The 25,047-nt window shown below is 44.6% G+C and overlaps 1 protein-coding gene and 1 long non-coding RNA gene across 8 annotated transcripts in view; one reads left to right on the forward strand and one right to left on the reverse strand.

Moving 5' to 3' along the window:
* Nucleotides 1-12,180, reverse strand: part of LOC309795235 — a 35,046-nt gene extending 22,866 nt beyond the window's left edge. Inside the window, exons 1-2 of the long non-coding RNA XR_014292228.1 lie at nucleotides 12,054-12,180; nucleotides 3,153-3,190 (exon numbers count right to left, since the gene is read on the reverse strand). This is a non-coding gene — a long non-coding RNA (uncharacterized lncRNA). The remainder of the gene's footprint in view (nucleotides 1-3,152; nucleotides 3,191-12,053) is intronic.
* A 719-nt stretch (nucleotides 12,181-12,899) lies between these two features.
* Nucleotides 12,900-25,047, forward strand: part of CNOT1 (CCR4-NOT transcription complex subunit 1) — a 105,080-nt gene continuing 92,932 nt past the window's right edge. For 6 of the 7 annotated variants that reach the window (XM_082607380.1, XM_082607385.1, XM_082607383.1 and 3 more), the window contains exon 1: nucleotides 12,909-13,028. The gene's annotated coding sequence lies outside the window, so the exon portion shown is untranslated. Of the gene's footprint in view, nucleotides 13,029-25,047 lie in introns of all 7 variants that reach the window. The other variant, XM_082607381.1, reaches the window with a different exon arrangement.

Below are 25,047 nucleotides of genomic sequence, written 5' to 3' on the forward strand. Positions count from 1 at the left end.
GTAAGGGGCAGACTGTGGACTAGAATTCAGGTTTTTTGTGTCCAAGGACAGGGTTTCTCCCCTGGGCTGTGTGGTCTGCCCATAGGGCCTCCAACTTTGCCCCCTACCCTGCCCTAATCCAGAAGAAACCTATAAAGGCCTTGGCAAAACACTTAGCAGATAGGCCCTGATCCACATCAGAGATAACATTTTCTCTGACACAGGAGATAGGACTGTCCCCAATTCCTCCCACAGTATTTGCTGTCACACCACTCCTGTCTCTTCCTCCCAAGAGGGTGTGCATATCTGAATGCAAATGATGCAAATCTGAGTGCAAACTTCAGCACTCTATGATTTTTTTAAACCAAATAAACAGCAGGAGGTCTCACAGGGAATGATGACAACTCTGAGGGGATGACCTTCCCAGAGCAGTGTTTCTGCCTCTGCTCCCGGGGCTGGTGCTGGGCCCTCAAGGTTCTGATTAGCCATTGCCAGAACGCAAAATGGCAAATGCCTCACATTTTCCTTTGACCCTTGACAAAGGGTTATTGTGCACAGGTAGCAATCACGGCTCACCAAATTCTGATTTTCAAATTAGATTACTGGGGGGCTTCCCTGGTGGCGCAGTGGTTGAGAGTCCGCCTGCCGATGCAGGGGACACGGGTTCGTGCCCCGGTCCGGGAAGATCCCACATGCCGCGGAGCGGCTGGGCCCGTGAGCCATGGCCGCTGAGCCTGCGCGTCCGGAGCCTGTGCTCTGCAACGGGAGAGGCCACAACAGTGAGAGGCCCGCGTACCGCAAAAAAAAAAAAAAAAAAAAAAAAAAAAATTAGATTACTGGGCAATCTAACTCCAGATTTCTGCCAAGGGTTTGCCTGCCATGCAGCCTTGCAAAGTTCCTGCTGTGCATGCCCACGTGGAGATAGTGGAATACCACTAGGAGTAGGAATAGGTGAGATAAGAGGACCACAGAGCCTTTGGTCCTATCTAAATGGGGTCAAAACTTAAAAAAAAAAAAAAAACTTAACTTAAAAAAACTTAAAAAAAAAAATTGTGAATCCTGGCCTCTAGAGCATAATCCAGCCCCCTGACTTTGTGGAGCTAGCTTACAATTGGTAGCTCTCTCCCACGAGGAGGGGAGCAGCAGTGCCCTCAGCTCCCCGTGGTATGGCATGGATGTGTCCCCCGGGGTCAGCTCCAAGACTGCCTCCCGACCCAAGAGGCCAGAGGGCACAGGCTCAGTCCCTCATGCTTTGCTGGCCGTTTTCACCATGTTAGGTGTCCCAGTCAACAGACCCTGTGCCTGAAAGAGTAGCAAATTGTGTTTTTACCCTCAACCCTGGAAAGTCCTTGGACTGATTCCTCTCTGCAGGTCCTGGAAGCTTATGGTATGATTCAGGGCATTGCCCTCAACATCTGCAACCTCTACTCACCCTGCTGAGGGGCACATGGCTACCAGGGGCCTTAACGCTGCTGACACGAGCAACCTCTTCTGAAGATACCAGGTCAACGTGGCCACCCCAGTAACTGGTTGGTGAGGTGGGATGGGAGACAGTGATTGCTGTGCCCTGTAGTCTGGAGATAATTATTAGAGGTAATGCTTCTCTCCACCTTTGCAACTAGTCCAATCCACCATCATCTCTTTTTTTTTTTTTTTCATGTTCTTTCTTACTTTATTCTTTCTGACAGAGTTTTGAAAAGAATCTTGCTCCAGAAGAATGTTTTTCCCCCTTGGATCTTTTTTTAACAAAATCCAAGAAACGAGCGAAGAACTTGGACTGATTATTATCATTATTATTTTTTTAACATCTTTATCGGAGTATAATTGCTTTACTATGGTGTGTTAGTTTCTGCTTTATAACAAGGTGAATCAGTTATACATATAAAAATATGGAACGCTTCACGAATTTGCGGGTCATCCTTGCGCAGGGACCATGCTAATCTTCTCTGTATCGTTCTGATTTTGGTATATGTGCTGCCGAAGCGAGCACCACCATCATCTCTTGCCTGGACTATTACATCCTTCTAATTTGAAGATTCCTGCTGCCCCCCACCCCTTTGCTCTCCTGTAGTCTTCTTCTTGCAGTAACCTTTTAAAACTAAGGTCAGCTCACATCCTCAGCTCAAAATCTTCTGTAGCTTCTCTTCTTGCTAGGATGAAAGCCGAAGTCCTCACCTACCATGGCTGACAGGGCCCCACAATTCTGGCTCCTCTCTGACCCCTTTTTCTGCTCCTCCTCCTCTCCCACTGCTCAGCCTCAGCTACAGACTCACCAAGCTTCAGCCTCGGGGACTTTGTACTTTCTGGTCTCCTGCCTGGAACCCTCCGCCACCAGATGTCTGTGTGGTTTCGTCCCTCACTTCTTTCGGGTCTCTGCTCAGATCCTTTATCAGAGAGGCCTCCCCAACCTTCCCACCTCTGTCACTCCAGCCCCTTATTCTGCTCCATTTCTTTTCATAGCACTTAGACTGCTCAACATTATTTCCTTAGTATTATTGTTTATCACAACCCCCTGTTTAAATGCAAGATCAATGACTGCAGGAACTTTGCTTTTTTGCTGCTATATTCCCAACACCTGGCACATAGGAGGCACTTAAAAACTATTTGTTGGGGAGACTTCCCTGGTGGCACAGTGGTTAAGAATCCGCCTGCCAATTCAGGGGACATGAGTTCAATCCCTGCAACTAAGCCCGTATGCCACAACTACTGAGCCTGCACTCTAGAGCCTGTGAGCCACAACTACTGAAGCCTGCGCACCTAGAGCCCGTGATCTGCAACAAGAGAAGCCACGACAATAAGAAAACGGTGCACCGCAACGAAGAGTAGCCCCCGCTTGCCACAACTACAGAAAGCCCGTGTGTACAAACGAAGACCAATGCAACCAAAAATAATAAATAAATAAATAAAATTGATTCTTTAAAAAACAAAACAAAACAAAACAATTTGTTGGGGACTTCCCTGGTGGCGCAGTGGATAAAACTCAACGCTCTCAATGCAGGGGGCCTGGGTTCGATCCCTGGTCAAGGAACTAGATCCCACATGCATGCTGCAACTAAGAGTTCGCATGCCACAACTAAGGAGCCCTGGAGCCACAACTAAGGAGCCTGCCTGCTGCAAGTAAGACCCAGTGTAACCAAATAAATAGATAAATATTAAAAAAAAAAAAAGCTTACCTAGGGCAGCCTTGGACTGTGGACAGCATGGTCTGAGCCTGAAAGAGATCAGAATGTGGGGTGCTCAGGATGGTGGGAATGGGGGGACAGGCAGCACTTCCCCAGGGTCCCCTGACCAGAACAGGTGTGTCCTTGGAATCCTTACTTCTTGGGACTATCACGTGGTGATGGTAAGAGAGGGAGACGTGCAAAGTGGCCTGGCTGCCCCTCCTCTCTCTATCCTGCCTTCTCCAGGTAACTCTCCCTGACAACTCCCATTTGGAGTACAGGGTGGACCAGGGGCTGCTGTGGAAGTCAGAACAGTTCCAGACAGAAAGGACTTTGAGATCATCTAGGCCAACTCTTCTGTTTTACAGAAGAGGATTCTAGAGAGAGAGAAGGACTTAGTCCGCATGGGAAGGGGATGAGCAGAATTACAGAAGGGGCTCAGGGCTGTAGAGCATAGGACGAGCTTGTGGGATCCCAAAATAGCATCTCTATGAGGTTCACCAAGTATTGGGGGACTGGCATGGAAAACGGGATGGTCGGAGGGAATATCTGAGGCTTTCAACCCCATAACCCCTTCTACACTCTCTGCTTCCAGTCTCCTGACAGCCCCATCTCTGGGGTGCCTAAATGTATCCAGGCTGTACCACATACCTGTAGCTGAGCCACAACCTCAACTCCCTCCCTGCCTGGGAACTGTGCACGTAAGCCCGAGAAGATCTAGCAGCCACTGGTAGAGGCACGAGAGCATGGATATGACCTCCCAAGATTGGGGGGTCTTCTTGGGGAGTGGTAGGGCAGAGATAGCTGACACTAAGATGTAGGGTAGGGCAGGCTATTGGTTCACTACTTGTATCCCAGCACCTGTAATAGTGCCTGGAACGTGTGGTGCTCCAAGGACGATGGTGTTTCAAGGACAAAGGACAACCCTGCCTGAAAAAGTTTCAGCGTTACACATCCTACTGGACTCTAATCACCATGTTGCGATGGGTACTAAATTCCTGAGCCCACCTGGGCTACGAGACCTGTTCCTCTCTCGTCCCAAATAAGGAAAGGCATCTGACCCGTCCCACTCCCACTCTAAAGAAGGAAGGTATATGTGCCTCGACCAATCAGAAAACAAAAATTTCACCTCGGACCATTTCTTTGTTCTAGGGCTATAAAAACTGACTAATAGCACATGTGCGGGGTTGGCTCTCCCAGACTACTAGGAAGTCGGCCTGCTGTTCTGGCAGTGACCATTCCCTCTAATAAATTCTAACCTCTTTACATTCTGCTTTGTGTCTGGAAATTATTTTCCAACCCGCGTTCGGACCACGACAGAATACAATAAACACTCAAATATTTGTTGAAAGAAGAAATGGATGAGGGAGAGGCACCTGTTGCAATTGGAAGAAGATGGGATGGAGGTGGGGGTCCTAGAGCCCAGGCACAGGGTGTGGGAAAGAATCGTTATCCTGGGAGAGTGGATAGGCCCATATCTACGGGCAAGTTTTTGCTGATTAAGAGACAAGGTTGAAAAGGGGCTCCAGGAATCCCAGTTCCCAGTTTCCCGGAGTAGACGCCGGCTGTCTGGACATCCTCAGCTGATTCTGCCTGCAGCACTCAGGTTTGCCCTCAGTACCAGAGGCAGTATATGGACATGGTCCCTTTCTCCTGGGAGCTGCTGCAGAATGACCTCTGAGCCCTTGTCCATAAAGGGGACAGTGACCTGGCTTGCAACTTCGTGGGTGAGGAGACGTCTGTGGAGGCCCTGAAGCAGCCAGTGAGGACGTGATGCCCCAGGGGAAGGGGGGACTCCGGGGGGCCAGGGTGGGGGTGGGATGGCTGCAGCCCTTTCTTCTCCCAGAAGTCAATAGCCAGAGGAAGAGTCACTTCCCAGGCAGCTCTAAGTGGGCGCTGTTGCTGGATACCTTCTGCCTTGGAGAAGAACCCTCAGGAGAAGGAGGAGGAGTGAAGAAGATCAAAGCCCAAGTATTTCAAGAACAAAGAAGACCTTGGCCCTGGAGCTGTCTGAACCTGAACTCCAGGGAGAAGAGATCACAGGGAGGAGAGATAACTTCTTTCCAAAAGAACTTTATTAGCATTTAAATGTGCCCCAATCCCTCTATCTTAAAAAGTACAAACCCTCCTTTGCCCTCCAGCTACAGCTCTCCTCTGCAGCCTGATCCCATCTGGCTTAAGCCCCCTCTCAGCCACAGAAAAGGCTCTCTGGAGGTCACACAGCCCAAGGCCTTGTCAACCTCCTCCCTGCTTGACTGCTCAAACACATTGAGTCCCTCAGTCCTCTGGCTTCTGTGACTTCACTCAGCCTCCAGCAGTCCTCAGGCCTCCTGGGCTGGGCTGTTTGCCAGCATGCTGGAGACTCTTCCCTCCTCAACCAGGAGCCTGAGCACAGCTCTTCTCAGGGCCCGAGGCCTCTGCTCTCTGAAGGCTCCCCCAGGGCAACCAAGCTGGCTTGTCAGTGCCTCCATCAGCAGTTCTGGCTCTCAACGGCCCAGAGCTTTAGGCCACGGGTGTGAATGTGTGAAACACATTCACCTTCAAATTGAACTCACTGTCTCTGCCTCCACACCAGCTCCTCCAGTCTCCCTGCATCAAGGGGCGGAGTTGAGGTGGGGGGAAGGAGGTACCCAAGGGCAGACAATCCTTCACTTTTTCTCCATCACCTTTCACACTCCATCAGTTGCCAAAGCCCGACACTTTGACCTCCCTCATCTCTCGTGACCCCACTTTGCTCCATTCCCACGGCCACCACCTCCCCTGGACTCCTGCGGTAGCCTCCTGGCTAGTCTCCCAGCAACTTCTCTGGCTGGACACCAGTACTTTCTTCATGCCACAGCCAGTGTGACCTTCAAACAGTGCAAATATTAGCACGTCAGCTGTTCCACCCAACCCTTCAAAGGCTCCCAGAGCCCTTAGGATAAAGGGCTGAGCACAGAGGCTTAAATGGTCCTCTGGTTGCTTCTCTAGGCTCCAACCTTCCTGGTCTTTTAATTCTTCAAAGATGCCAGTATCATCTCTGTGAGGCTTAGCTCTTTGCTGGAATGTTCTCCCTTTCTGCCACTCTGTTTAGAGAACTCCTACTCCCTTTCACATCCTTAGAGAGTCCTTGAATCCCCAGACTGGGTTGCAGGCTCCCCAAAACTCCTTATGTTCCCCATTTGTTAACATTTATCACATTTGTGATTCTTTGACAGTTGGCTTCTCTGCTAGTCTGAGCAGATGATAATGAGCCACATCAACCTGCACAGACACCTGAAGTGCCTATTCTGCTCTGAGCTATGTTCCAGGACACAGCTGTTGTTTAATCAATGATTATCTGTTGAAGAAATGAGGGTTCTGCCCTGGTGGTGGAGGGGTGAGTGTGATGTATTGGGAGGTAAGGCCTTTGGGCGGTGATTAGGTCATAAGGGTGGAACCCTCATGTATGAGATTAATGCTTTTATAAAAGGGACGCCAGAGAACTCCCTTGCTTCTTCTACCATGTGAGGTTACAGCAAGATGTACATCTATGAACAAGGAAGTGGGCTCTCCCCAGACAATGAATCTGCTGATGCCTTTACCTTGGGCTTCCCAGCCTCCAGAACTGTGAGGAATAAATTTCTGTTTTTATAAGCCACTGGGTCTATAGTATTTTGTTATAGCAGCTTGAATGACATTATTCAAAATGCTTTCTTTTTTAGTTGAACCTGGAGTTTGTCCTTTCTTTCACCATCTGTGACTACTCTAAAACCACAGGGCTACAAGGACAAATATGGGCCTATCCTCATCCTCAGGTCAGTGAATGAGGCTAATTAGGCTCAGATTTTTTAGGGGTTGAAATGGGCCTCCGTAGAGATTCCCCAATATTTTATTCCAAAGATGTTTGCTTATTATTTTCCCTATGGGTTCTGAATTTTGGAAGATTTTTGCCTACCAAATATGATGAGCTAATTAATGATAGCTGCTGTAGCTTCTGGGGTGGGTAGTGTGGGGAAGGACAAATATTTGATTTTCTTATGCTTTTTGAAGTATTGAAAGCTGTTCAGAGGCCCCCAATATATTTGAATTCAGGGATTCTTGGTCATGAAAAGTCCTTTTCAGGCCAGTGTGGGTGGCTGGTAAGCTTACCTTTTGGGATTCAGGGAGGGGGTACTGTTTTAAGCTACATATCCTGAAAGAATTCCAGCAAAAGTATTTCTCCTCGATCAGCTTCCAGCATTTAGATTATTGACCTATTCATTCTATAGGTAACATACAGGCTTGAATTGTTCACTAATGATGATCTGGTCTGTCCTTTGCTCCTGCAAAGGGTGACTGTAAACATCTTAAAGACAGAGGCCTCTTTTTCTCAGACTTCCAAGACTCTATACTGTATTTGGAAGAGATTAAATGTCTGATGGACTTAATAACCTAGAGAAGGAAGTATGGAATGGTCAAGAGGGATTTGGAAGGGGAGTTCCCTGGTTGGTCCAGTGGTTAGGATTCTGGGTTTTCACTGCTGAGGCCCTGGTTCAATCCCTGGTTGGGGAACTAAGATCCTGCAAGCTGGGAGGAGTGGCCCCCACCACCCTAAAAAAAGAGGAATTTGGAAGACAGTGCTCAACTTATTGCCCCCTCCCACCTTCAGTTCAGGATATCTTGTAAGTTGACCCCTCGAAGATGACAGTAGAGACGGGTTTTAGGTAAACGATGTTAAGTGTAAGCTGGGGGCTGAGGGGCTGAGACAGTGCCCAGAGAAGTATGTAGTTCTAAACGAGAACTATCTGCCAAGGCAGGGGCCCAGATGGGTGGAGAATGAGAAGTTCAGACTAATGGTCCAGGTTTCAGGCAATCATCTCAAATATCAGGTCTGTTATCAGGGAGGACACAGAAAGTTACGGCAGAGTCATACAGACTCTGTCCAGCTCAGAAGAATTCCATCAATAATCCTAAAGTCCACGAATCTGTCTGAAGCCCAGGTAGGATTCTCAGACCTGCTCTAACTTGTTTGCAAGCATGCACTCAGTGCTAAACTAACCGTGAACCAGAGGAGATGCTTTGTGGCTTTTCCTTTTTCCTCTTAGCTTCTTCCCTGTTCTCTCATGAAAAGAGACAGAGGGATAAATAACCTTAAAAAAAAGTCAGGAGTTTCCCACACAGTCTTGGGACAAAATCCTGTATTAAAGAGAGAATCTAGGGACTTCCCTGGTGGCACAGTGGGTAAGAATCCACCTGCCAATGCAGGGGACACAGGTTTGATCCCTGGTCTGGGAAGATCCCACATGCCGTGGAGCAACTAAGCCTGTGCACCACAACTACTAAGCCTGCGCTCTAGAGCCCGTGAGCCACAATTACTGAGCCCACATGCCACAACTACTGAAGCCCACGCACCTAGAGCCTGTGTTCACCAACAAGAGAAGCCACCACAATGAGAAGTCCGCACACCACAACGAAGAGTAGCTCCCCTCGCCGCAACTAGAGCGAGCCCGAACGCGGCAACGAAGACCCAGTGCAGCCAAAAATAAATAAAATTTTTTAAAAAAAGGAGAGAGAATCTAAAAATTCAAATGTAAACTCAACTGGAAAACACCAAACTCACAGCAGTATTTTCAGAATCTGTCTCACTCATCTATAATACCCTATCAGACGATGCATCACATTTTTTGGCTTGGAAAATATCTGATCACTACCAGACCACTGAACATGACAGTTGGGAGATCACCTAGGCACGGGGGTTTCCAAACAAAGGCTTAGAGGATGGTGGCTGGGAATGTAAGCCCTGAAGTCAGAGAGCTTGGGTTTCAAGGCTTGCTTTGCCATTGACTAGGTATGTGACCTTGGGCAAGTGACTCACCTCCCTAAGCTTCAGTTTTATGATCTGTAAAATGGGGTCCCTACCCCACAGGGTCTTGAGGTGTGGATGAGATAAAGCATGTAAAGTTTTACTTTTGGAGTATATTAGTTGATTAATAAACCTATGTGCACAAAAGAATTCCAGGACCACACAGTAAGTCTTTGGCTTCCTAGGAGTCCACAGAACACACTTTGGGAGCCAAATCCAATATCCTCAGAATAGTAAAGAGGGAAAAAGAAGTGCAGGGAGGGAAAACGACTTTCCCAAGGTTACACAGAAAGTTAGGGGCACAGCCTGGTTCTGGGCCTGGGTTTCTGAATTCCTCAATGGGCTTTTTGCAATGTGCCTCCCTGGTCATCCTCCCATCAGGGTAGAGCCACCAAAGTCATACCAAAGCCTGGGTGCCCAGGGAGCCAGAAGGTTTGGAGCTTAGGCATTGCTGATGGTCTGGAAGGAGATCAGAATTTAGATTTAGGCTGTCAGTGAGTTGCTTTGGATAAGACAGTCAAAACTACTGTCAATTGGGAACTCCCTGGTGGTCCAGTGGTTAGGACTCCATGCTTCCACTGCAGGGGGAATGGGTTCGATCCCTCGTTGGAGAACTAAGATCCCGCATGCTGTGCAACGCAGGCAAAACACAACACAACAAAACAAAACTACTGTAAATTGAAGTTACTGACTCTCTGATAAATATGGGACTGAAAAACAAGAACACTGAATAAAAAGGCCTTGTATCTCTTCTTCATTCAAGCACCAAACATCTCATAACAGTTTGTACAGATCTCAATGTCTCAAAGTCCTTTGTCTTCTAGGTATTTTTGCCTCCACCCCAAGTCAATTCAATAAGGCTTTTGTTTCCTAACACTTACATTTCCCTCTCCAGGCTATTTTGGGAAACAATTAAAAGAGTTTGTACAGTTCTTCCAGAGCATGGGAAGCACAGTTAATTGGGGATGAAGGATTGCAAGAAGGCTGAGGAAAGAGGCCAGGTGAGTAATTAATAGCTGGTAAAAATATCCTGTTTCTAAATATGTTTGAACCCCAGAACACATAATTGCTAAGTTACAAGGTGATGCAGTGAGTCCTTTGTGAAGGTCTCTAGTAAACTAGTTTGTCTGGGCATGACTTCCAACTATGTCTTTCAGTAAAGTGAAAAAAGTACACTAAGTTATCTCCATTAACCCTTCCAATTTGTAAACATTCTATGAGTCTCTCTCTTTCCTAGCAAGGATAGAAGCCACCCAGAATTCTCGACAACACACAGTTGAAGGACTTTGATCTCCAGGCTATTTACTGTGTGGATCCTGCAAGTACTAGGCTAAGTCCCCAAGGCACACCAAATCCTAGCAGTGGTGTTGGTGTAGCTGGGGGTGCGGATGGGGGGTGGGAGGGCGGCACTGGCAGTGGGCAGAAGGGTCTCCCAGAGCAGGCTCAGTATAAAGACAGGCAGAAGTGGGGAAAGGCAACTCAACTTTATTTCATTCCACTGACTTGACTTTAGGAGATTTATGTCTGAGACCTGATTTAGTTGTAGAATTGCAGAATTGATCTGAGATAGTTGACCTCTATGGGTGTCATTATCTGTCTCCTTTTAAAAAATTTTATTTTAAATTATACAAATAAAACATGAATACATCCTCTTTGAAAAAAGTTCAAATAATATAGTAATACACAAAACAAAAAGCAAAAGCTCCCTTTACCCTTCCTCATTCCACTCCCCTCCCTGGGGATAACCACTGGTGTCAGTTTGGGGAAAGGGTGTATCTTTTCAAATCTTTTTATGCATTTATTTATATGTAAATACAAATATAGTTATTTTCTCCTACACAAATGGTAACGTACTGATTATACCATCACTTTTTTTGGTTTTTTCTTTTTCTGCACTTAACTTTTAAATTTAACAATAAATCTTTAAATTATTCCGTATCAGTACCTATAGACTACCTCACGGTTTTTAAAAACTCTCTAGTATTCCACTGTATGACAGTACCATACACTTATTTATCCTCTTCCCTATTGTGTCCAATCTTTTGGGACTCCATTAACAATGCATTAGTGAATATCTTTATATATTCATCTCTGTACAAATCTGCAATATTCACCTGTGGAATAAATTCCTAGACACTGGGTCAATGGGTCTGTGCATTTTCAGTTTTGATAAATTTGGCCAAAATTCTGCTATCCATAGAGGTTTTAGCAATTTTATACAGCAACAAGGTATAGAAGGGACTTATTCCTCATCCTTGGTCTGTTTAGGGGGGCTTCTATCACTAATATTATGTTTTAAGTCCATTTCTCCATTTCCTGATTTTTCAACATTTATTTGCTCACATGTCTACCATGTGCCAGGCACTGTGCTAGGTGCTGGGATACAGCTATGAACAGGACTGAAGCAACTCTTGCCCTTGCTGTATGTGGGGTCCCTGGGTATCCTACAGTTGTTTGAAATCACCACTCAGTAAATGTCTGCTGAAAGAGTTTGCCTCCAACCAAGGAATGGGCAGGTGTCAATAAGTATTTCTAGGACGTTAGTGAAATAAGCCAGTCACAAAAAGACAAATTCTTCATGATTCCACCTATATGAGGGATGTAAAGTAGTCAAACTGTTAGAAAATAGAAGGGTGGTTGTCAAGGACTGGAAGGAGGAGATGGGGAGTTGTTTGATGGGCATACAGTTTCAGTTTTGCAAGATGAAAAAGTTCTAGAGATCAGTTGCACAATAATATGCATATAGTTTTAACACTACTATGCGGTACACTTAAAAACAGCTAAGATGGTAATTTTTATGCTATGTGTTTTTACCATAATTTTTTAAAAGTATTTTTAGGCACAAAAGGTAGTATGAGAGAGATGGCTAGGAGACAAGCAACCCAGCATAGCCTCAGGACGGGGTGATGAGGATACATTTTTTTCAAAACTTAAAAGAGGCACCAGTCAACACTTCCTTCCACTCCTCCCACACTCAGCTAGGAACACGTGACCACAAAATCTTAAAAAAAATATGTTTCTCTATTCTTTCTCCCGAGAGCAAAGGGCGTTAAGTATTCTTTCTGATACCACTTCCAGGGACTAAGCCAAAAAGAGACTGAGCTTCCTACCTCTCTGTAAGGAGTCCCTTCTTCAACAGGCAGAACTAGATGGGAAAGTTCTCTTGATGAAAGTGAGGCAGGCTAGGACCAAACGGGAACCTGGGGGACTACGTTCTCCAGCACGCATTACTTCTCCTAGGGCGCAGTCAGTGACGGAAGAACTCGCACTACTTTTGCGACAGGAACGGGGAGGGGGAACTACATATCCCAGGATGCAAAGCGCCACCACTCTAGTTACAGGCTGGCTTGCTTGCTGGTAGCTGGCGTTCCCCGCCAAATAGACAAGGCGGGCGGGGGTGGGGGGTGGGGAAATGTTTAATATTGGGAAGCCCGGTGGTCTACCAGACTTGACACTTCGAAAGAGGAAGGAGAGTATTGGAAGGCTGTTTTTCCCTCTAACTCAGAGTAGTGCCCGCGCAAGGTGGCGAGGATTTAAGGGCCTTCTCCTTTATTTATTGTTTCTCAGAGGCAATGCCAGGCCCCCATTGGTCGACGACCTCGAGGGCAGGTGGGAAGTCCGTAAAACCCCAAATCGAAGTTATCTGCGTCTCCCCATTGGCCTTCGCCTCGAGCGCAGGCGCAAGGGCTCCTACTCACGTCCCTGGGGACTGTTGAGCGGCAATTGGCCAAAGCCCGCGAAGTAGGAGTCTGGATTGGTAGTTGCTAGCAAGAGCCTGGTTTCTTCCTTGACTTCTGCAAGTGATAGTGTGTGATTGGTTTAAATCCGCGGGCACCCGTCGGTGATTGGGCAGAAGCCACGGGCGGGGTACGATCATTGGCTGGTGCTGGGGCCCTCCCTCCTCGGGCGGGCAGCGAATGATGAAATGGGAACGGGGAGGGGAAAGGCCGCGACGTGAGCGCGCGACCTCCGGCGCCATTTTGTAGAGAAACAAGCGGAGTTAACTGAAGAGGGGTCGAGGAGAGCCGGAGTCGGGGACCAAGGAGTTTCCTGTGTCCAGCGCCGCCGGAGCCGCCTGAGGTGAGGTGTGTTGGGGTCGGGTGCTGGGGCCGGCGGGCGGTGTCAGCTACGGAAAGCGGGCGCCGGTGCGGGAAGGAACGGGGGTGGTCCCGGGGCCACTGGGAGCGTTTCCCGGCGCTCCGCTGTGTGAGGGGCAGTCGGGACGGGGAACTGAAGAGGCGAGAGAGGGCGGACTCTCTCCCCTCGGCTGTAGAGTCTTCGGGCTCTGAAGAGAAGAGGCGGAGGCGAAGGCTCCACAAAGCGGAGGGCAGAGCGCGGGATGAGACCCGGGATGGCCCCCGGCCCGGGCCTGGAGGTTCTGAGGGCGGCAGTGGCGGCAACTTGGGCGGCTGGGCCTCGGTTCGCGCGGACTGCACCCTTCTCAGACCCCACGAGCTCCTCAGCTGCTGGATGGGTGCAGCGGGCATCGGCCCCGGAGGCCTAGCTCCGGGAGCGAGGGGCCCGTGTTTGGAGTACAGGCTCCCAGTTCCTCTGGGCGGACCTGGAACTGCCAGTCCCCTCCCCCGCCCCCAGCACGTTGTCAAACCCCGGGTGTTTCGGGTGTCCGCCGGTGGGAGGGGCGGGCGGGAGAGAGCACTTCCTCATTACTTCTTGCCACAGGTTTTGTTCCACTCGCGCGCCCGGGCGCTCACTCTGTCTCCAAAGTCGGCCCTCACCCACCGGGCCCAGTGTCTGTGCTGTAGTGGCGGTTCCGCTCATCCGTAGGAAGTGCCCGCTTCCTAGCCGAGCACTTGTAGGCCTCAGCGCTGGTGGGAGAGAGACTTACTACAGGTCTTTCTAGAGGGTTTCGTAAGGCCAAACGCACAGGTGTTCTTTTTCAGTACCACCCCCTCCTCAGATTTCACCCCACCGGGCTCCCACAGAGGAGTACCCTCACTAGGATGAAGCTTTAATGCTTAATATCTGTGGGTTTGGAAATGTTGTGTTTAAAGTAAACTTCGAGCAGAAACTTTGCCCCTTGAAGTCATTCAAATGTCACAGTTTTTAGGACTCTAATAAAAAGTATTTTTTTCCTGAAAGTGAGTAATAGCACTTAGTCTCCCTCTTTCTCTAAAATTCGATTGCCTTGGGGAGTTTATTTGACCAGTTAATTTGAGTGAGTGTAGTTGATTACCTTTCGCAAAAAACATTCTGAACATTTGCCTCATGACAATCCGTTTGATAGGAGTTAGGGATACACGGATGAAAAAATGGTTGGACACGTACAAAATCAGGAAATAGGTCAAACAGGTTAAGAACAAACTTGTTTGTGTAGAAGTATTTGGGTTTAATGTGCTCAGGTTGACATTCCTACCCATCCAAAGATTGGCAGTGTAGTATTTTAGCTATTAATGAGATATATGGTATCAGTTTAAATAATCCTGTTGTAGGACACTGCAGATTGTTACCTTGTCTGAGGAGAAAATGAACTGATGATACATAAAGTTTTAGACATCTAGTTGTGCTTTGACTGAAAAGGTCCCATGATGATAAAACTTGTTTAGAGAGTTGGTCCCTTTTCAACAAGTGGGGGCCCAAGTCCTTCCATGGAAACTTAAGTCTAGAATCAAGGCACCAAGATTTGACCATCAGTAACTGAAAGTATTACCCTTTCTTGCCTAAGATTGTAATCGTGGAAGTTTTAGGGCAGCCTTTTGTGGCATTATGGTGGAACAGAACTGAAATGCTTTTGGTTCCTAACTCACTCGAATGGATCTCTGGCTTAGCTTTCTTTGTGGTCTCTTAAATTTCTACTGGGGTTTTAAATCCCAATCTCTTTAATATGGATCTTGTCAGGCTAAGTACTGTGATGTCCTCCTAACTTTGGGTTAAGTCATTAAAAAAAAAAAAGCAAAAACAATTGTGAGGACAGAAGAAGAAATGCTTCCTATTTCTTGACAACATGTTTAAAGACTAATCTCAAATTATCCTTGCTTTTTCCTTTTTTTGGGTTAGATTCTGATCTAGTTATGAAAAGCTTTCTTTTTAGACAATTTAAATTTATGAACTTGAGTCTTTATTTCATTCTACCACATAACAGATCTTTGGTACTCAATACCTTGGAAGAGAATTTATCACAATAATTTTAATTGAATGCTCAGATATTTCAAGACACTTATTTTTCATGAGAAGTTTATGGTTCTTGAATTAACAAAAGTAGTACCTGCTGTGAACTTGGTATATTCTTTTGTAAAAGAGCAAAGCTAACTTTCAAGTCAGTTCATGTTATTAGTTGAAGCATTTCTTAACCAGCCCTCTGATCAAACTGAACTTCCTGCTGGGAAGTTTCAAAATGGCATCCTACTGAGTCTTGTTTTAAGACCTTATATAAAGAAAGATCCAGCAGTTCCTTTTCTGTTTGCTCACAGTTTTTAAGAAGCATGTTTCAAAGCTAAAATGGGCTCAAAACCTTTTGCACCCTACATGTACACAGTAGTTAATTTTAACGTACTTTTCATTCATACATTTGCAAGAATGTAGGAAAGCAAATAAAACAAATTATTCGTTGGAAAGCATTGTTTGAGAAGTCACTAATTAGAGGTGTAGACTTAATCTGAAATCCTGTGTTGAGATTTGAAGGAAATGCAGCCTTTGGGAGTGTGGAGCATAGGTTTAAGAAATGCATTTCTGGAGGAAAAAAATGCATTTCTGTCTTTAATGCTGGAAGGCTCAGGATATACCTCTAGGCTAAATTAAAATGTTGAATGAGATGTTAAACTGTCTGCAGGAGAGGTGTTGGTTTTATTGTTGTGCTTTTTTGTTTGTTTGTTTTTTGTTTTTTGGACTAATTATACAAAATGTAACATGGAATGAAAGCATATTGTGAAAGACACTTTTATTGCTCTTAAACTTCATATTAAGGGCTCAGCATTTTCCCTTACAGATAATCAGTTTGAAAGTTTGTCACCTTGGATTTAGAGCTCTTAGTTTTGAAATGCAGTGTTACTTTTAAATTTTTTGGTAGACTCATTATAAGAATAGTTACTCCTTTGTTTCAGACCCTGTGTTCTCTGCAATAGCTTTCTAACTAATCTCCAGTATCTTTTCCCCTTCATTTGCTTATTGGATTTCTTTATTACATAAGTAATATGTGAATATGTTCTAATTGTAAATGATTCTGGGAATACAGTTAATTCTTTACATTAATGCCAAATTGTCTACTAAATCATTGGCTTGAAACTAGGCATCCTATATGCCAAAGTTTTTCAAGTACCTTGGCCTGGAGCTTATTGTGTAAGCATTGATCCCTCCCTACTTATAGCAGCATATAACAACTTATGCTTTAGTTAAAAGACTGTTGCACAGTGGTTCCCAAATACATTTTTGCCCCTTTTATCTGGAATGTCATCGTCTGTATCTACAAAAACATTATCCATCATTCTAGTTCATACTCAGATGTACTGTCTATAATCTTTTCCCTGACTTCCCTAAGCAAAATTGATTTCTTACATTCCTCTTGGCTAGTTTCACTTACCTTTACCATGTATTGCCTTATAAGTTGTCTCACTTTATAGTAGGTAAGAAGTCTCCCATCCTCCAAACATATACATACAGTTGCCCTGAATTGTAATTGAATAATACTTCATTTGTTACAGTTGGGTAGATTTATAGAACATGGCGTTCTTGGAAAACGGTACACCCTGGTTTTCTTTTGAGGACACAGACTGTTTTTCTTGGAGCTATATACTTATAATTCTGTTGACATCTTTTAGAAGGTTAAGCTTTAAAATCTAGTCATACAGAATTATGGTGTCATCTGTAGGAAATTGAAGCCCAGGAAAGTGAGGTGACTTCCTTAGTTTAATGTTAGACCAGGTTTTCCTACTCTAGCCTAATGGTGATTCTGTCTTTCCGTACTGCTAAAGTTCAGTACAAGGAAAAGTTCTATGAATCTGATCATGCATCATAAAGGTGAGAATAATCTATGACCAACCACTTATTTTTGGAGGACAAGACACAAGATTTGGGTTTTTCATCTCTTCAGTGTGAAAATATAAAACTCTAGTCTGACAAAAAGATAGTCTTTTGCAGTTATTGCGAATGGTCGTTACTTAACCTCAGTGTAATAAACTTGCATTTCCATTGAGGCCTTCAAAGGATGGAGCGACTTAAGTTTTAAAATGTTCTTCAGCACTGTAAATTGAATTGTGACAGATAATTTGAGCAAGTTTTCTTCTGGTGTAGTTACAGTTTTAAGATAATGTAGCTCTAAGAAGGGTACTCTCTGTTATTATTTTTTAGTTATCTTAAATACATAGTGTATAGCTTTATAATTTTACACATGCTACTGGGAAGATGCTTCTGAATATTCAGTTGATTTCAGATCAGGAACTTGGTTCTTTTCTGATTTTGAAGTAAGCATGCTTTTTGGGCTCTTTTCACTTTTTCAGTTTTTTTTTTTTTTTTTTTCACTTTTTCAGTTTTTAAATATGAATGGTTATTTGCTAACACAATTGTTTAAACTATGCTGATGTACAGATTGTAGTAATTCTAAAATTGTGAAGTGACTTCCCTGGCGATCCAGTGGTTAAGACTCTGCGCTTCCACTTCAGGGGTTGCGGGTTTGATCCCTGGGGTCAGGGAACTAAGATCCCACATGCTGAGTGGCCAAAAAATAAGTAAATAAGTAAAATAAGGTGAAATAAAATTGTGAAGCTATCTACACAAGGCTATTAAATGTGCTTTAAAAGTTAGTATTAAGGTTCTGTTGCCCTTTTTTTTGGCCACACCGCGCAGCATGTGGGATCTTAGTTCCCTGACCCCAGGGATCAAACCCGTGCCCCCTGTATTGGAAGCGCAGAGTCTTAACCACTGGACCACCAGGGAAGTCCCAGTCAACTCTTGATCCATTTGTTTTTATCCTTGGCAAAGCTTTCATTTCAAGCCCATTTATTACCTGTCGACCATAATGTTCTTGAATATTTCCTTATCCCTTGCCAGCTGGGTTCTAAAAAAAAAAGTTTTACACTAGACCTTTCTAAGCCCAGTAATACATAATTTGGGGATGTCCTTGATTTGGATTACTCATATTAGTGCTTTTTATTCTTTAGGTAATGAAGAGGTAAGTGTACCATGTATATATATCCACTGTTATGGCATGGATATTTTAGGAATATTCCTGTTCCCTTTTCAAACAGACAGTTATACCAAAGATTACAGAAGTTGAGGTTGTCTGTCCAAAGGTAAAATGTAAAAATTACTTGAAAGTATTTCATTTTGATTTTTGTCTTCTTCAATCAGTAAGCCCTCAAAGGATTCTGGCAACCGCAAAACGTTGGTATGGTAACTTACTTTAATACAGTAACCTTGTTTGGGGATATTTGTGTATAGCTTTGTAGGGTTCTCCTCTGTTTGGGTTTTATTAATTTCCCCTTAATGTGCTATTATCTACCTTGCTTTCTACCCTTGTTCCCCTGTAGTTTATTCTCAGTTCATCATCTGGAGTGATTCTTATATTTTTAAAAATTATATTGTGTCTTCTGCTCAAAACCACCCATTGATTCTCCTTTGTCTTTAGTAAAAGCCAAAGGAAGTCTTTTTATCACCTACAGGATTTAGCCCTGCCCTATACCTCTTCATATGTTTCCCCTTCTCCCCAGCTTACTCTCTTCACTCTCCCCCTCACTAAGTTTACTTCAGCTACACTTGGCCTCCATACTTTTTCTCACATATGCCATGTACTCTCTGAGGAAGGCTTTGCATTAACTGACAGTCCCTCTGTCTGGAACATTCTTCTCTCAGATATGTGCATGGCTAAACCCCCTCAGCTCCTTAAAATTTCAAATACTACTTTCTCCATAAGGCTTACTCTGACCACCCTACTTTGCAATCTCCTCCCGCCCTCCCCACCCCAGTGTGGTTCACTTTTACCCTTGCTATTTTTCCATAGTACTTAGTGTCTCTTGAAATGCTTGATAATTTTTTTATGATTAGTTTCTTTCCCCCAGTGGGAATGCAGGGATGTATGCATGGCTGTTCACTGATGTATCTCAAATACCTGACACATAGTAAGTGCTCAACAAGTATTTGACTAGGTTAATATACATAATAGTAGTGTGTAAACTGTTTCTCTGATAAGTTTTGGTAGCCACTTCACATTAGCCATATACTATTTCCTACCATTTGATGGATTTAAGTTGTGCTTGGCTTTGTATTAACTTTGGAAAGCCAAACTTGAGGTGTTCGCATGTAGGGCCCACCCTGCAGAAAGTGGATGCAGGGCTTCCCTGGTGGCGCAGTGGTTGAGAGTCTGTCTGCCGACGCTAGGGGACATGGGTTCGTGCCCCGGTCCGGGAAGATCCCACATGCTGCAGAGCGGCTGGGCCCATGAGCCATGGCCGCTGAGCCTGCGCGTCCGGAGCACGGGAGAGGCCACAACAGTGAGAGGCCCACGTACAGGGAAAAAAAAATAAAATAAAAATAATAATAATAAATAAATAAAGTGGATGCAAAAGCTATTTTCTCAATAAGGACACTATTGATTTGGGGGCAGAATAGTTTATTGGTGGTGCTGTCCTCCTTCCTTGCAAGATGTTTATTGCATCTCTAATTCTCATTGAATGCCAGTGGCTCTCCCTTTCAAAATGCTTTTGGAGATGATATCGCCCTCTAGTTTATAAATACCAGTAAATACCCTTTTGGGGCTCATGCTTGTTGTCAGGGTTATTTTACTTAACTTTTACCCAACTATTGTTGGGGTAAGTCACAAATTTACTTAAAATTATTTTAATTTTACAACAGCATATGTGAAAACACTACATATAGAAAAGGAATACCATATTTCACTGATTATAAAACAAATTTTTAACATTTTAACACCTCTGAAATTGGGATGTATCATGTCAGGAAAAATACTGCCAAATAAAGTTTGTAAGTGATACATAAAATAGTGATGCTATCACAATTAAAGACAAACCAACCCGAAATGAGATTATGGAAAATTATCTCCACCTTTGATGGGTGATGAAGGTAGAAGAAATTTACCAAACTTTTGACTACATTTTGTTTCCTGTTAAGTCTAGTCAGATTGTATTTTAGGGACCTAGAAATTGAATACGGTATTGGACTTATTTAGCAGGATTATGGAAAATTTTTTTTTTTTCTGTACATGGGCCTCTCACTGTTGTGGCCTCTCCCGTTGCGGAGCACAGGCTCCGGACGCGCAGGCTCAGCGGCCATGGCTCACGGGCCTAGCCGCTCCGCGGCATGTGGGATCTTCCCGGTCCGGGGCACGAACCCGTGTGCCCTGCATCGGCAGGCGGACTCTCAACCACTGCGCCACCAGGGAAGCCCTATGGAAAATTTTTGATGTCCTCAAAGCTGGTTGTTTGGTTGGGAGTGGTGGCAAAGAAGAGATAGGGAATAAACCCAAGGTATGTCCCCAGGCACTGATGAAAAGGATAATACACATGAAACAATAGAGAACAGTGTGATTAAATTTTAACAGTATGTGTCATGCATACTGAAGGGAAGGGAAGGTAGATCAGCACATCAACCTGTACACAATCTGATGTGTTTGGAGGGTTTCAGAGGGGCAGGGGCTTGAGCTAGGCCCTGGTCTTATTACCTGATGGTTTTGTCCTCTCTATTTGCTTGCCTCCTGGTAACCACTAACGTCCCTCTCGAAGGTATTAGGGATCTCCTAGTTGGTAATTCTGATAATTTGTAATAGTTTCTTTTTTTTTTTATACCACCAAATGTATGTCATAAGATCTCTCCCCCATGGTTTTCATAGACTATTATGGATGTGTTAGTTATCAGTTGCTGTACAACAAATTACCCCCAAATTTAGCTATTTAAAGCTTCTTTGCTTTTTACTATTTCACAGGCACAACCTGGCTAGATGCTTCTGACTCAGTGTCTCTCCCAAAGTTGCAGTGCAAGTATTCACAGGCCATACTCATCTCGTGTCTGAAGGGTCGTGAGAAGGGTCTGAAGGGTACAAGCTTACTCACGTAGCAGTTGGCAGGTCTCAGATCCTTGCCGGCTATTGTTTGGGACGTATCAGTTCCGTGCCACATTGCCCTCTCCACAGGGTTACTCGCAACATGACTGCTTGCTTCTTTCTGTCAGAGCACAGGCTCGGAGAGAGGTAAACCAGACAGAAGTCAGTCTTCTTGTAACTTAATCTTGGAAATGGCTTTCTGTTCTCTTATTTTGAAGCAATGTTTAAGGTCCAGCCCACACTTAAGGGGAGCAGATTACTTAAAGGTGTAAATATTAGGCAGGGATCTTTGGGGTTATTTTAGAGGCTGCCTACCACAGTGGACAAAGATTCTTCCTTGGAGCTCTCTTAGGGATGCTGTCTGTTTCTAGGTTTTACTTATTACCATTAAGAAGAGGACTCTCCTTGGTTTCTGATATTAATCACTGTTTCTTCCACCTCTCTGTCCACTCTTTGTTTCCCTTTTTGACTTCCTTTGTTTTCTTCTTATTGAAGTATAGTTGATTTACAATGTTATGAGTTTCAGGTGTACAACGTAGTGATTCAATGTTTTTATAGGTTATACTCTATTTAAAATTACTATAAAATATTGGTTATATTCCCTGTGCTGTACAATATATCCTTAGAGCTTATTTATTTTATACATAGTAGCTTGTACCTCTTAATCCCTTGCCCCTGTCTTGCCCCTCATCCCATCCGTCTCCACCCTTTAACCACTAGTTTGTTCTGTCTGTGAATCTGTTTCTGTTTTGTTATATTCATTTGTGTTTTTTTTTAAGATTTCACATATAAGATAGCATACAGTATTTGTCTTTGACTCCACTAAGCATAATACCCTGTAGGTCCATCCATGTTGCAAATGGCAGAATTTCTTTTTTTTTTTTTTTTTTGGCTGAGCCACATGGCATGTGGGATCTTAGCTCCCCGACCAGGGATTGAACCCACGCCCCCAGCAGTGGGAGCACGGAGTCTTAACCAGTGGACCACCAGGGAAGTCCCTCTTTTTTTTTTTATGGCTGAGTAATAGTCCATTTTATATATGTGTGTATATAAATGGGCACATCTACTTTATCTGTTCCTCTGTTGATGGACACTTACGTTGCTTTCATATCTTGGCTTTTATAAATAATGCTGCTATGTGCATTGAGGTACATGTATCTTTTCAAACTAGGGTTTTAATTTTCTTCTGACATATACCTAGGAGTGGAATTGCTGGATCATATGGTAGTTCTGTATTTAGGGTTTTTTTTTTTTTTTTAATATTTATTTGGTTGTGCCAGGTCTTAGTTGCAGCTCCTGGGCTCCTTAGTTGTGGCATGCAGGCAGGCACGTGGGCTCCTTAGTTGCAGCATGCATGTGGGATCTATTTCCCTGACCAGGAGTCGAACCAGGTCCCCTGCATTGGGAGCTCAGAGTCTTAACCACTGCACACCAGGGAAGTCCCTGTTTTTAGTTTTTGAGTTCCTCTGTTTTTGGGTTTTTTTTTCACCTTCCCTTAAGTGCTAAGCTTCCTTAGGACTCTCTATAGCAGGGGTCCCCAACCCCTCCCCCCAACACAGCAGGAGGTGAGCGGCGGGCAAGCGAGAGAAGCTTCATTTGCTTCTCCCCATCATAGCTCGCATTACCACCTGAACCATTGCTCAAAATTACTGCCCGAACCATCCCCCCGCCCCCCCCCCAGTAGAAAAATTGTCTTCCACAGAACTGGTCCCTGGTGCCAAAAAAGGTTGGGGAACCGCTACTCTATAGGCCCTCTCTTATTCTCATTTCTGTAGTTCTCCCATGCTATCATCTATATGTTGATGACACTGAGATGAGTTATTAGCAGCCCACACTTTCCATGCTTCAGACTGTAAATCTAACTGCCCAGTGGATTTCGTCTGTATGCTTTACTCCAGGCATGCCTCGTTATTTTTCTTGCCCTTCACACTTTGTCTTCCTCAGTTGTTTCATGTCAGGAGTGAGTGGAACCCAGCTGCTTAGTCTGGAAAGATGAGTGTTTGATTCCTCCGCTTTCTTCACTTCTTTCCTTATTCTTTACAGTTTTACTTATTCTTTACAGTTTTAGAATCCTTGCAGTTCCCTCTTGAGTGCATTCACTTCTTTTTCCCACTGATAGTCTTAATTTCTCTGTGACCTACTCTTTACTTTCTCAGTGTTTCACATTGTCAAGAGTAACTCCTAAAAGTTTTCACCCAACCATGTCCTCTTTTGGTAGGCAAAAGCAGGCTAGGGTTGTAACAAACAACCCCAAGGTATCAGTGGCTTAGCAAAGTCGACATTTATACTCAGATGACTTTCCTCAGATAACTTTCATTGAGAGTGTTCATTTAGGTTACCTTCTATGTTGTAATTCAAGAACCCAAGCTCCTTCCATCTTTTGGTGCCACCCTCCTCTAGGTGTTAGGAGTTCTGTTCATAGCTGGTGCTTGGTGAGAGAACCAGAGGGTCGTGGTGCTTGGTGAGAGGACCAGAGGGTCCTGAGTAGGAGGTTTTATGGACCAGTGGCTGGTATCATATTTGGCCTACATTTCATTGGGTATAACTTAGTTTGTTGGCCACACCTGTGCAAGAGGCTGAGAAATATAGTCTAGCTGTTTATCCAGGAAGAGGAAACAGATTTGATGATTATCTAATCAGACTCTGCCACTTCCCTATTCCCTAAGACATATCTAAGGCAATCCAAATAGCTTCCAGGATTGTCTTTATGATAAAATGCAAAATTCTGAAATGGATTCTGCACATACTAGAGAAGAAACCTACAAAATGAGACCCACGAAATGAGCCTACCTTCAGAAGGCTTTTCCTCTTGGCTAGTAACAGGATGAGTGTGTTGGGGGGGGTCCTCCAGGACTACCATCCCCAGGTTCAGGTTCAGTAATTCACTAGAAGGGCTCACAGGACTTGGCATATGGTTGTACTCAGGGTTATGATTTATTACAACAGAAGGATACAAAGCAAAATCAGGAAAGGGAAAATGCGTATGGGGTGGAGTCCAGAGAAAACTAGGCTCATTCTCCTGAGCACGAGCCTCTCCTAGTGCCTCTCCCAGTGGAGTCACGCAGGACCTACTTAATTCCTCCAGCAATTGTGACAGCATATGTGTATGAAATGTCTCCCGGCAGGGAAGCTTATTAGAAACTCAGTGCCTAGGTTGGTCATGTAGGTACCTTCTGCCTACCACATAGCAAAATTCCAGGTTCCCAGAGGGGAAGCAGGTGTTCAACATAAACCACATTTTTGGGTACAGTTTAGGCACAGTGAGCCACTCTTATTAGTTCTGGGAGTGGGAATTCGTTCTCTCAAAATCCGAATTCTGACACTGGCCAAGAGCCAACCTGGCAAGCCTTCCTAGGTATAGCAGCCTCAGGCCTTCTATGTTAAATTAACTCTTCTGCACAGTGACTGAGGTTCAGACCTCTATACATTGGGATTCTGAATAGAGAACCTTAGAATCTGCAAAAAAAAAAAAAAAAAAAAACTTTATTGACTTAAGTTTTCTTTTTTCTTTTTTTTGGCTGCATTGGGTCTTGGTTGCTGCGCGTGGGCTTTCTCTAGTTGCGGCAAGCGGGGGCTACTCCTCGTTGCGGTGTGTGGGCTTCTCATTGCGGTGGCTTCTCTTGTGGAGCTCTAGGTGCACAGACTTCAGTAGTTGTGAGTGGGCTCAGTAGTTGTGGCTTGCGGGCTCTAGAGCGCAGGCTCAGTAGTTCTGGCACACGAGCTTAGGTGCTCCGCGGCATGTGGGATCTTCCCGGACCAGGGCTCGAACCCATGTTCCCTGCATTGGCAGGCAGATTCTTAACCACTGTGCCACCAGGGAAGCCAGAAAATTACTTTTCTGTCAGTGGGGGAACAAAGTTCAATTCCCTTTCCAGCTTCCTTCATCTAACTTTTCATTTATGGTTACCGTTTGTATCCTTCTAGATACTTTGCATATAAGGACATACATACACATGTCACTTGCTTTTAAAAACCCTAATAGATATTTCCAACCTTTCTAGCTCCTTTTTTTTAGTGTTAAATGATATTCCATTTTATGATTTACTTAACCAGTGCCCTTTTGATGGATGCCTAGGCAGTTCTCAATTGATAACGTTTTA

This window comes from Mesoplodon mirus (genome assembly GCF_964341445.2).
Source record: "Mesoplodon mirus genome assembly, chromosome: 19".
Taxonomy (NCBI): domain Eukaryota; kingdom Metazoa; phylum Chordata; class Mammalia; order Artiodactyla; family Ziphiidae; genus Mesoplodon; species Mesoplodon mirus.